This window comes from Pinus tabuliformis, chromosome 2_1, assembly GCF_031772625.1.
Source record: "Pinus tabuliformis cultivar Carrire ecotype Pingquan chromosome 2_1, CPIR1, whole genome shotgun sequence".
Classification (NCBI taxonomy): domain Eukaryota; kingdom Viridiplantae; phylum Streptophyta; class Pinopsida; order Pinales; family Pinaceae; genus Pinus; species Pinus tabuliformis.
The window spans coordinates 509,165,971-509,178,711 of NC_142299.1; positions in this window are offsets into that span (position 1 = coordinate 509,165,971).

Here is a 12,741-nt window from a genome sequence, read left to right on the forward strand (position 1 = left end):
ATACTCATTCCTTGACTCACTGCATCAATCACAACCTTGCCACTGACAGAGTTATCTTACTTGCCTCTATGTGACATCGCGGTGAGGGAATCACCTTAATACCCATTGCTGGTACTCCTACACCAAACCATCTAAAGTCTAATTGGGATTTCTTACCGAGGAGATCCCCTTGACATGTTGGCGAGTCCAGCACCATCAACACGATGGTACAACTTAGATTGCAAATATTTTTATGAAGGATATTTTTTATTGCATGGGATACAAAAAATGGTAGTATCTAATAGAGATGTTAAATTCACCTCTAAATTTTGGAAAGCCTTGTTTGGATGCATTGGGACACAAAAAAATTTCAGCACTACATAACTCCCCCAAACTGATGGGCACATCAAGATAACAAATAACACTTTAGAGTACATGATAAGAGTGTATGTGATGAACAAACCTGCAAAGTGGGAATATTTTGTACATTTAACAGAATTTGCCTATAATAATAGTTATCAATCTTAAATAAAAATTAGTCCCTTTGAAGACTTATATGGCATAAAATGCCATACACCTCTCAGTTGGAGTTAGCTAGAAGACAGACTAATGTTGGGACCAAAAACACTACAAGAAATGGAACAGGTGGTGCGAAAAATTAAATAGAACATAAAAGTGCACAAGATAGACAAAAAAGTTATGCTGACAAAAAGAGGACTCACAAGGAATTTAATATTCGAGATCATGTATTCATAAGAGTTAAATTGAGAAAAAGAAACTTAAGGATAGGCACATGTACGGAATTGGCACCACAATTATGTGGATCTTTTGAGATCTTGGATAGGGTTGGGCAAGTGGCGTATCAACTTCCATTGCCCAACAATATAAAAGTACACAATGATTTTCATGTGTCTTTGTTAAAAAAATATGTTCATGATAGTTCTCACACAATTGGTTAGACTTTGAAAGCGGTGGAACTAGAAGGAGACTTCTTAGCAGAGCCACTTTGTATATTAGATCAGAGAGAGATCATACTCCGAAATCATGCCATCACTCAGGTTTAGGTGCATTAGCAACACTTTACACCTCAGTTGGATACTTGGGAGATAGAGAATAAAATGCGAGAGGGATTCCTAGCATTATTTGGAAAGGGAAGCAAGGGAACCATGAACATTGAGGACAATGTTGAATAAAAGGGGGGCGGGGGGAGGGGAGATGAAATACCCCTCTATTCTTTACGTTAATGATTTGTTATTTTTAGACCTGGAATATTTTTAGGTTGATGACTAAGGAAGCGAAATTGAATTTATGAAAACAATATGATAAAATAAAAGTTAATGTGATGTGATTAATATATTATTTTAAATAAATAAATTGTTGGAAATTACTCAAGAGAAAGTACCAAAGTCAAAATATTTATTTCCAACTATAAATAACTATGAATGGGTAAATTAAATTTGTTCCTTCCTTAAAAAACTCCTAAATTCCGAGGGAAAATAATTGAAAATAACTTATTTATTATGATGGGGGAAAAAGATCATAATAAACAACATAGTAGATGAAGTTACTAAGTTGGAGTGTGATATAAAGCGGCGCGGGAGGAAAATGCACACTTTATAAAAAAAATAACAAAGACCTAGGCAGTTGGGTTAGCATACCCAAAAGGCAGGACATTACCAAAAATCTACTGGGAATGAAATTATAAAAGATACCATTCATAAATCAATGAGGTTGTTGATCCTCATGGCAAGGATATCTTAGCCCAAGCGAGAACTCGTTGATTCAGTTCATGGTCAGGAGCAATGTAGTTACTCCTAAGAAATTGTCCAAACATAAGACTTGATTAGGATTTCCATTGTTACCTTCTAGGAGTAGGATACCCTTGAAGTATTGTGATATTATTGGATTTTCCGTAAGTAAAAAATTACTTTTCCAGTGTAGTATGTTATATTGTATTTGCAAGTGGGTTACTGTAAGTAGTATATGGACATACTAGCAATAGAGATAAAAATCAATAGTAAATTGGCTTACTGTTGCATGTAGTAAACTTCATGGGTAGTGATGATATTTATTACTCTATGAATATGATAGTGGGTTTCTTTGAAATTATCAATGTACATGTATCATGAAGGATTATATTAAATATATTAGCAGATAGGCAGAGAAAAAATAAAGGTTTGCACAACTATTCTATCGAAACAAATAATATGCATGCATAAGCACGAGAATAACCAGACTCTTTTGATTTTTGTTAATTATGTCTAATAGTGACTAATATAATCAGTATGCCTATAGAAACCTGACCTGGGTAGGGCAAAGAGAAATTGTATAGTTACAAATAGTAGATGGCATGAATAATGAGTACAAGAGTGTCCCCTTTAATGAAATAGTTAAAAAAATAAAACAAAACCAACCATTTGTATGTCTATCTATAACCATGACTTGGATTGAACCCATACTCATAAAGATATTTCTTTTCCATTTAGAATTAGTATTATATCGTCTTTAACAAGGAGGAATTCATTCCAAGCGCTAAAGTTTGTAGGAACACTCACACTTATCATCAAAGAAATTGCATAGAGCTAGTAGATAAGTACTACTAGTATGGGAAAGACTTCGATTCCAAAGTAATACCACTGTGGAAAGAAGGGATGGAGACTTATCATTCTTCCTGGAGTTGCGTCTCCATTAGCAGTAGGACAAGAATATCCAACAAAAATAATAAGGATGAAATTGGTGATCGATAAGACTATATATATATATATATATATATATATATATATATATATATATATATATATATATATATATATATATATATATATATATATATAGATATATATATATATATATATAATTTAGATAGCTCACCAATAACCGATGCATAAAATTGTAGCGGTAAGACCTCTCTAAGAAATTTTGCTGCCACAATGGCATAGTTGGGTTCTACGTAAAACAAATCAACACTTTCAAATTCTAGTGTTGGGTTTGGAGCGATTTTAGGAGAAGAAGATATATCTGAATACCTGAGATCACTGGCTTCCGCCATGATATCAAAATACTTGTGAACGAATAGGGTCAACCCATTCATCCGATTGAATTTGGATATTTCAAGTAATGCATGTTGAAATAAACCCTGCTTGGTAAAGGCACAAAGTGCGGTGATAAAATATATAACTGTAATACATTGCTAGTAACATCATTGGTATGAAAAATTTGTTAAGCTCCATTGATTTTTCCATTAATTGCTGCCTTGATTTATGGAATTGCAGCTTTTTTTAACTTATGGAAACCAACTGCAGTAGTTTCCTTAAGTTAAGAAAATCAACTGCAATTACTAAATTTATAATTGGGAGCTACTAAAGTGGTCCATCACTTTGATCTGATCTCTACCTTGATTTGTGGTTTTTCTAACACATAGCTTTTAGAAGCTTGATGGAAGCTTAGCTATATGTTTATCTATTGGTCCCCAAGCTCATATCTCAATCCCCTTCAGTTCTACACCATCTAGCTGAGATAGCAGAGCTCGGAAGTGCCTTCAGAATTCTTGTGTTCTTTTGCTAGGATTGAAGCTGGAGTGTTGAAGAAGTAGCATGCAAGTGGACTGTGGCCTTCATCAAAACATCACCAATGGCTGGAGGTAACTCGTATCCCTGGGCATTAAGTTTCAGTGATTCTTTTCAGTTCTTTCCGCATGCAGAATCGCTGTTTAGTTTTCTAACAGTTGGTATCGGAGCGGTTTATTTATCTTTGCCTTGGTGTGCGATTCAAATACTTTGAATTGGTTTGTATTTGTAATTTTACACTTATTATGCTTTTGGTTTTCTAAGCCGTGACTATCGTATTTAACGAAATCGTTTCGGATAAAATCCATGATCATGAGGCCCACGCACAAAATATCTTCCCTTTGACAAATATCTGGAACGTACCGGAATTCTCTTCAGCGGCCTTAAAATAAAAATTCCGGCCATTTTTTGGCTAAATCATAACTGTAAGCTAAGTCTTACAGAGCTGAGGATAGAATTATAATCAAGATTCATATAAAATCTGAATTCAATACTCATTCAAGGAGGAACATGGATTCGGCTATTAGCTGCTCAACGCCTTTTATCATAAAAACGTATGAAATGGTGGACGATCCCAGCACGGACGTTGTGGTTGCATGGAGTGCAGGCAACAACAGCTTCATAGTGAAGAATCCCCACCAGTTCTCCCAACATTTGCTGCCCCGATACTTCAAGCACTACAACTTCTCCAGCTTTGTTCGCCAACTCAATACATACGTGAGTATCTGGCTTAATTCATAAAACTTAATTGTGAACCCAAATCCTTCTAAATCAGGGTCTGATAGGCGCGTAGTCTGTTTGATTCACTGGACTTATTTTCAATTGAGTTAGTCAAAGGGGTTTGCGTGTCGCATATATGTTTGAATGGAGATATAACTGAAGCATTTCCGATCCAAATTTGTTGGGGAAAGATTGCATTCAGTTTCTCAGTGGTAGAATTTCTAACACCCCTTCCCACTCACAAGATGCGGGTCACTCATCATAAAATATTATAAGATAGGGACATTTGCAAATACAAAGTTTCAGTCGTTTTTCCGTATATCATCAAATAGATGGAAGGCCTTAGTCTATAAAATTGATTCTCGATAAGCTTAATGGAAAGTTAACTTCCTTTTGACGTCACTTACTTAAATGCGTTCACGGAATTCATGCCAAAATGTTTAACCGTTGCACATGCATGCATTCATTGGTTAAAGGATGGATGATAGCTGGACACAATGTTCAACGAATCGAGCGCTATTTTTCCAATTCTACTCGCGCATTTTTGCCTGGACAGCACTCACGCTTCCCCAAATTAGTAAAACTGTTTATTTAATAACAGGAATCCGCGTAACATTAATTTATATATTTAGAGTTTTAAATCTCAATAATAGAAGCGCCACAATTGCAGAGAGAATAAAACTATAAGAATTGGGCAGCAGGACTATTGCTCCTTGAAGCTTCTGCATTGCTCGTTTAAGAAGTTGTTTGAGACCCATAAAATTCATTCTCTGTCGTTCTATTATGTTTATTATGTCTCTTTGTTATTTTGCATTGTTATAATAAAGAGACGTGAGATGTTTATTATGTTTCTTTGTTTTGAAAAGTTGTCAAACGCTCTTATTCATTCATGAAGTATTCCATGGAGGACATAAAGTGTTATATTGATGTAATAAAGCTACGTTATGTTATTGTCACAGAAATGTTTGTCCAGAAAGGAAGGGTCATACAGTCAGTTTGAAGTGATGTTTTGATGCGCTATACATCTTAAACATTATAGGTGTTGAAACTTTCGAGATCAGAGCATGTAGGAATTTTGTGCCATAGTTATAATATCGTGCAAATATCAGAATGTCACTGTTTTTGGCATTTTCTTTAATGAATTTCAGTTTTATGATGCTGTAAATTTATTCCAATTTGGAAAGCTTGTTTACTGGTCTATTTTTGTTTGTTTAATAATGGAGTTGGTTGTATATATAACCAACCGTATATTTAGACCACTATTAAACTCCGTTTCATACAATCAAGAGTCCCAAACTTAATTTAAAAGGGTATTTTACTTGATTGCAATATATAGGAGCATTGCTAATTTTGCATTAGCAAATGGGTTTATGTTAGCATATTTTGGAATTTGATTATTTTGCAAAGTGTTTTGTTTGGTTTTATATTTACACTGATTGCAAAATAAAGTTGCTTTGCAACTCTTCATTAGCAAAAAGTTTATGTTTGCAAATTAAAGGAAATAGTTTATGCATTCTTAAATATTTGAATATTTCACTATTTGAACAGTTGAAATAGTTTAGTCTTTGAATTTGCATTTTTGTTTGCAAATTGTTTAGAGCCCATTTTGTAATTAATTTAAGAATTAGTCTTAAATAAATTATGGGACAGTGAGACTAAGGAATGTAAATTTGATTTTAATTATCTTGTGAGCAAAATAGCTTGTTTGCTGGTCTATTTTGTTGTTTTATAAACTTAAGGACAAAGCCTAAAGTCAAGCCAGCTAGTCTTCGAACTGAATTTGCTATGCAAATGAAAAGTAGATCAAAGCTGATTCAGTCAATCTCCGGGTTAAGTTTATAAATTGAACGATCAATTTGTAGTCATTTTCGGTAATGCTGACTGCTTTTGATTTTGCTGGAGAATTATTACAGTTTTATGGAGTTTATTAAAATGTCATTTTGACTTACTCCTTTCAGTAAAAATTATTTTTTTCTCTGGTTAAGTTTTGTTTATGTAACAAAATAATGTCTAGTGATCCATATGATTTTAATTAATTAGAGAATAGCCACAGCATCTTTAATTAAATAAAATTATATATTGATTGGCAAGATCACATAAAGATTATTTAGACATTAAATTGTAATTAATTACACTGAATATAATAAACTTTACCCCACAGGAATTTTTATTATATTTATGTGATTAATTAGGATAAAACTTCATAATCTACCCACAGGAGTTATGAATTAATAAGTTTTATCATAAAGTTTTATTGAATCTGTTTGAATTGAAAATTTAGCCCACGGGCAATTTTCATGTCATTTGATTCAATTCCTTTTAACATGTTTTACATTGGTAAAACATGAAAGTTCAAAAAGTTTATTGAATCTGTTTGAATTGAAAATTTAGCCCACAGGCAATTTTCATGTCATTTGATTCAATTCTTTTTAGCATGTTTTACATTGGTAAAACATGAAAGTTCATAAAGTTTTATTGAATCTGTTTGAATTGAAAATTTAACCCACAGGCAATTTTCATGTCATTTGATTCAATTCTTTTCAGCATGTTTTACATTGGTAAAACATGAAAGTTATTAAGCCTCAATTTTAACATAAGCATGTGATCCTTTATTTTGATGCAGCAGTACAACCTGCAAATTTCTCTGAAATTCATTCTGACATTCCCGAACTTAAGGAAGCAATCTCGTTTGTTTGTTATGAATCTAATATGGTTAATGTTAATATTAACACATGGTGGATTGATTCTGGATCAACAATTCACATTTCGAATTCCTTGCAAGGTTTGCAAAACCTAAGGAAGCCAGTGGGAAGTGAGCAAAGCATCTTATCAGGAAACAAGATGGGCTCGCATGTGGAAGCTATGAGAACATGTTATTTAACTTTAAGTAGTGGTTTTGTTTTGGAGTCAGAAAAGACCTTTTATGTTCCAAGTTTTCTAGAAACTTGATTTCAGTTTCAAGGCTTGTACATTTTGGATATTCCTTAAACTTTTCAGAAAAATCTTTTTCTGATTATGTTGGGAATGGTATTTTGTCTAATGGTCTTTACTGCATTAATTTACAAAACAAAGTCACATATGATTCAATGCATGTTCACACTGGCACTAAAAGATGTGTTATTAATATTCCTCTAAATTATGGCACCGGAGACTAGGTCATATCTCCATAGATAGAATTAAAAGATTGGTAAATGAAGGAATACTTAATACTCTAGATTTTACTGATCTTGAGACTTGTGTGGACTGCATAAAGGGAAAGCAGACCAACAAGTCAAAGAAGGTGCCAATAGGAGTTCAGACATATTAGAAATCATACATACTTACAGATTCTATTGTCCATCTCACAGCACTAGGATTGTGGAATCAAAAAATGCAAAGTTTCTTGAAAATGACTTGATCAGTGGGAGCGATCAAATCAGAAACGTAGTTTCTGAGAAAGATCATTCATAATCTCAACTTTCCACTTCAAGTGATAAATTGGTTATTATTCATAGCACCCTCAAGTACAAATTGGTGTTGAATAACCAATTGTTGAAGTTCCACAAGCTGCTGACGATATTCCAGTAGATCAAGGAGTTCAAGAGTTGCCAAGAACTTTTGAACAACAAGTTGAACCACATACTTCTCAGGAAGATGATGGTACAACATTAAGAAGATCTACTAGACCTAAGAGATCAGCAATTCCTAATGATTATGTTGTGACCTAACATTGCATTTGTTGTGGGAATGTTGGGACAATATCAGAGTGATCCAGGTTTAGACCACTGGAGAGCTGCAAAGAAAGTAATGAGGTACCTTCAAGGGACCAAAGACTACATGCTTATGTATATCCTGTTTGAGGCTGCTTTACATGGTGTATGGCTTAAGAATTTCATTTCTGGGCTTAGAATTATGGATTCTATCTCTAAGCCATAGAGAATATATTGTGATAATTCAGCTACTGGTTTTATGGCTAAAATAGTGGGAGTCGAAATAAACACATCGACATTAAGTATTTAGCTATAAGGGAACGTGTTAAAGAAAATAAAGTGGTCATTGAGCACGTCGGCACTGAGTTAATGATCACTGATCCTTTAACTAAGGGCATGCCACCGTTTAAATTCAAGGATCATGTATTGAATATGGGACTTGGTTCCATTATGCAGTTTTTCATTGTATGGACAATGTTAATGAAATTCTTAATTATTGTGATGTTTTTTCTCATATTTATGTGCACCTTAAGTTGATTTGAGAAAATTCATTTAAGAAGGACCAAGAATAAACATAAGGTTTATTCATTAAGAAATTGTTGCCACATAAATTATAATAAGAATAAATACATAGTAATACATGGAAGATAATACTCGTCATAAGAGGACTTATCGCCATGATTCATGTATCTATTACTTAATAAAGATTGTCAATGGTTTTTGAGACATTAAGTTTGGAAGTATGGACCAAGTGGGAGAATGTTAAGCTCCATTGATTTTTCCATTAATTGCTGCCTTGATTTATGGAATTGCAGCTTTTCTTAACTTATGGAAACCAACTGCAGTAGTTTCCTTAAGTTAAGAAAATCAACTGCAATTACTAAATTTATAATTGGGAGCTACTAAAGTGGTCCATCACTTTGATCTGATCTCTACCTTGATTTGTGGTTTTTCTAACACATAGCTTTTAGAAGCTTGATGGAAGCTTAGCTATATGTTTATCTGTTGGTCCCCAAGCTCATATCTCAATCCCCTTCAGTTCTACACCATCTAGCTGAGATAGCAGAGCTCGGAAGTGCCTTCAGAATTCTTGTGTTCTTTTGCTAGGATTGAAGCTGGAGTGCTGAAGAAGTAGCATGCAAGTGGACTGTGGCCTTCATCAAAACATCACCAATGGCTGGAGGTAACTCGTATCCCTGGGCATTAAGTTTCAGTGATTCTTTTCAGTTCTTTCCGCATGCAGAATCGCTGTTTAGTTTTCTAACAAAATTTTCAGACCATACCCTGCTCGTGTGGAGAAAGTAAACCAATCACAAACGAGAGAGAAAATATAATGAATACTTTAGAAAAAATTATTTGCACACATTACTCCATAACATTATGAGAATTTAAAGAGAGATAGCTACATTAAACTCATACTTGAATCACATGAAAGTAGAGTTCCAAATTGTACACATAACCTAATATCAAAACCGCAATGATAATCACTCCAGGAAGGGAACTTTCAAACAAAACATAGTTACATGTATTAAAAAACCATGGAAATACAGTTGTCTATAAATTAAGGTCAAAATCAATCGAAATAATTTAACATCAACCCTGAGACAATCTCAGTCTAGCATTACGAATTCTCAATTATTACAATCAGAGTCCAGTTTCCCAGACATAAGTATTTTTGAAAGAAAAGGAAAAACTTGCAAGCCATATCAGGCCCAGAAAAGCTATGTATCCTCCCATTTCATCCGGTTCATTCTAGTTAAATCCCTTGAAGGGTAACTTGAGTAAAAGGTATTTTAGCAAGAAACCCTCTATAGCACTAGAAACCTTTTTCTTACACTTCATTCGAAATTGAACAATGCCATCATGGGAAATGTGAGTAAAGACCAACCTATAATATGATAACTACAAGTTAGATGTGGAGGGAGCTTTCTCTGCCAGGAGGAGGTGAGTGAGCAGTAATCGTGCATGTACCTGGAGCAAAATTTCATGTGAACGAAAGTGAGTACAATGAAATACAATATCACATTTGAATTTCGAGTGGTTACTCAGAGTGATTCGTACATGTTATTGCAGACAATACCCATAGTTTCCCTGTGGCACATTCAACGGGAAACCTTTAGCTCCTTCAAAACCCATAAAACCTATTTTGACTTTAAAGAGAAGTTAAATAACTAAAAGTGCCCAAACTTTATGCTGAATAAGTGAAGTGAGAACCATACAAGGAGGACCATGGAACACAAAGCCATTATGCCTAAGCCTATTCCAAACATAAGGCAGCGCCGTAGAACCGATAACCGTATTCGACTCGCGAATTCATAGGTACATAGAATTAGAAAAAAAAATTAATAACCTAGTACTAGGCACAATGTAAATTTAATTCCTTATTGGATATGTAGGAAGGTGTCCATGAGAATTGCTGAGAGACACCCCATGATCACGACCATGTATGATTCCATATGGAAAAGGAGCACCCTAACATCCATGAGAGGGAACTCAATGAAAGTGGATAACATGCATGCTGCATTAAAGAAAAAAAATATATTACCACACTAAAACTTACCAGTCTCCTCTTGCAATCCAATGCAGAGGTAAGGGAGGGATATGGTGACCATGGGGTGGGTGGAGAAATCCCAGCTACCAAGGCACTAGTAGCTTCTAGGGTACCCATGACACACTACCACCAGCGAGAGAACCGAATGGAGGGAGGATGCTTCGACACATAGGATTAGGGTTCTAGAAATTTCATCACTTTATCAGATGAGGCAAGATCAATCCTCACCATTCGTATCACCAAGCTCTAACCACCATGGGAAGGTCACATGGCTCTTGGGTACGTTTCTCATTCTCATTTGACTCACATTCTTTACAAAATCTACCTTTTAGGCTTTTTCAAGCTCTTCTTTTATGATGCTCTTTCTATTTACTTCTTCATGATAGGAAAGTTATTTACTTCTTCATGATAGGAAAGTTTTTTATGATTATGATCATAACTATTATATAAATATGATCCTAAATATTATTATTATTATTATTATTATTTTTTATTTTTATTTATTTTTATTTTTATTATTATTATTATTATTATTTATTTATTATTATTATTATTATTATTATTATTATTATTATTATTATTTTATTTTATTATTATTATTATTATTATTATTATTTTTAATTAAGACTTTTATGTTTTCTCATCATTATTTTCTCCTTTTATTTAATTATTTATTTATTTTTAAAGAGTTAATTTTTTCATTTCTTATTATAAGGTCCTTTGTGACTAATTTTCCATGTGAATTCTAATTAGCTTATAATTTTAATAATACTTCTAAATAAACACCCATTTCAATTTTATATATATATATATATATTTTATATTACTTCATATAGTTATATCTATGCATTCTTATATTAGAAGGTCCTTTATATAACTAATTTTCCATTTAAATTCTAATCAACTTATATTTTTAACTAATTTTCTAACTAACCTAGCATCCTTTTGACTTTAATTTATTCCTTTTGACTTTAATTTATTTTATTCAGATATTATAAGTCGTTTATGTAACTAATTTTCCATTTAATTATTAATTAACTTATAATCTTTGATAATACTTTTTTACTTTATATATTTGTATTTAGGCACTTAATTTATTCATATATTATAAGGTCCTTTATTTAACTAAATTTCCTTTTAAATACTATTTAACTTATAATTTTTAATATTATTTTTTTGAACTAAATACCCATTAAAAATATTTTATATATTTTTATATATATTTTTAAGGGATTGGTCCTAAATATTACTAATTAAATTAATAAAATAATTTTGACCCCGGTCCTAGAGTCAAACTAGCCGTTGGTCAAGTTAGTCGTTGGAGGCTCTGCTCAGACTATTTAACTTGCTAAGCTAGATCTGTTTCTTCAACTTGTCCTGACGATGAACCACACTAGTTGGTTCGAAACGTGTCGACAAATGTCTCTCTTTATGTGATTTACGCTGAAGTCCTACTTATAAATATTATGGATCACAGAAGCCTCAATTCAACAACATCTACCCCTTGTTCGTATTTCACTTAATTAACTTGGGAACAAAAAAAAATATATCAACTAATACAATACAAGAATTAATCCTAAGGAGTTGGAATAAATTTATAATCTATACCACCATGGTGACCTTTGTTATCCTTGTAGTAACATGAGTAAATAAAAGAAAATATCATTTTAAACCCCATGGTGGGCCCTTAGCATAGAGGGAAGATAATCTAAATTGCTTATGGGATTTCTTTACCCTAGGACCGGTTTCTAATGCGTTGGGTAGGGGATAAATCTTCATGGGTTAGCAACCATAGGTAAGGAAGAATGGTGTTATCAATAATGATAATTTATTTTGATGTCACTTTATATGCTCAGTGAGATGCATATAAATAGACACAGACAACCAAATTAATTATTAAAAAGAAAAAAAGAGGTTGGGAAATGAGGTAGACAATCTCGACGTAGTTTCTCCATATATGGTTGTTGTGGGCATTTGTTATTTCTCCCTTTCTCTAGTACTAAATTGTTTCAATAGTTTATATGTTACATGTTATCATTAGAATGATTACGTGATATAATAGGTTACAAATTCTAATGTTTATCGGTAATCTTTGGTTCTATCAGTGTATATTTTGGAATGTATAAATGATATGGAAAACATGCTTTTAGTTAACCACTCTCATAGTGACATGTATTAATTGGATAAATAACCAGACTAATTATTCAATTAACAAAGACAAATGTCTAAATAACAC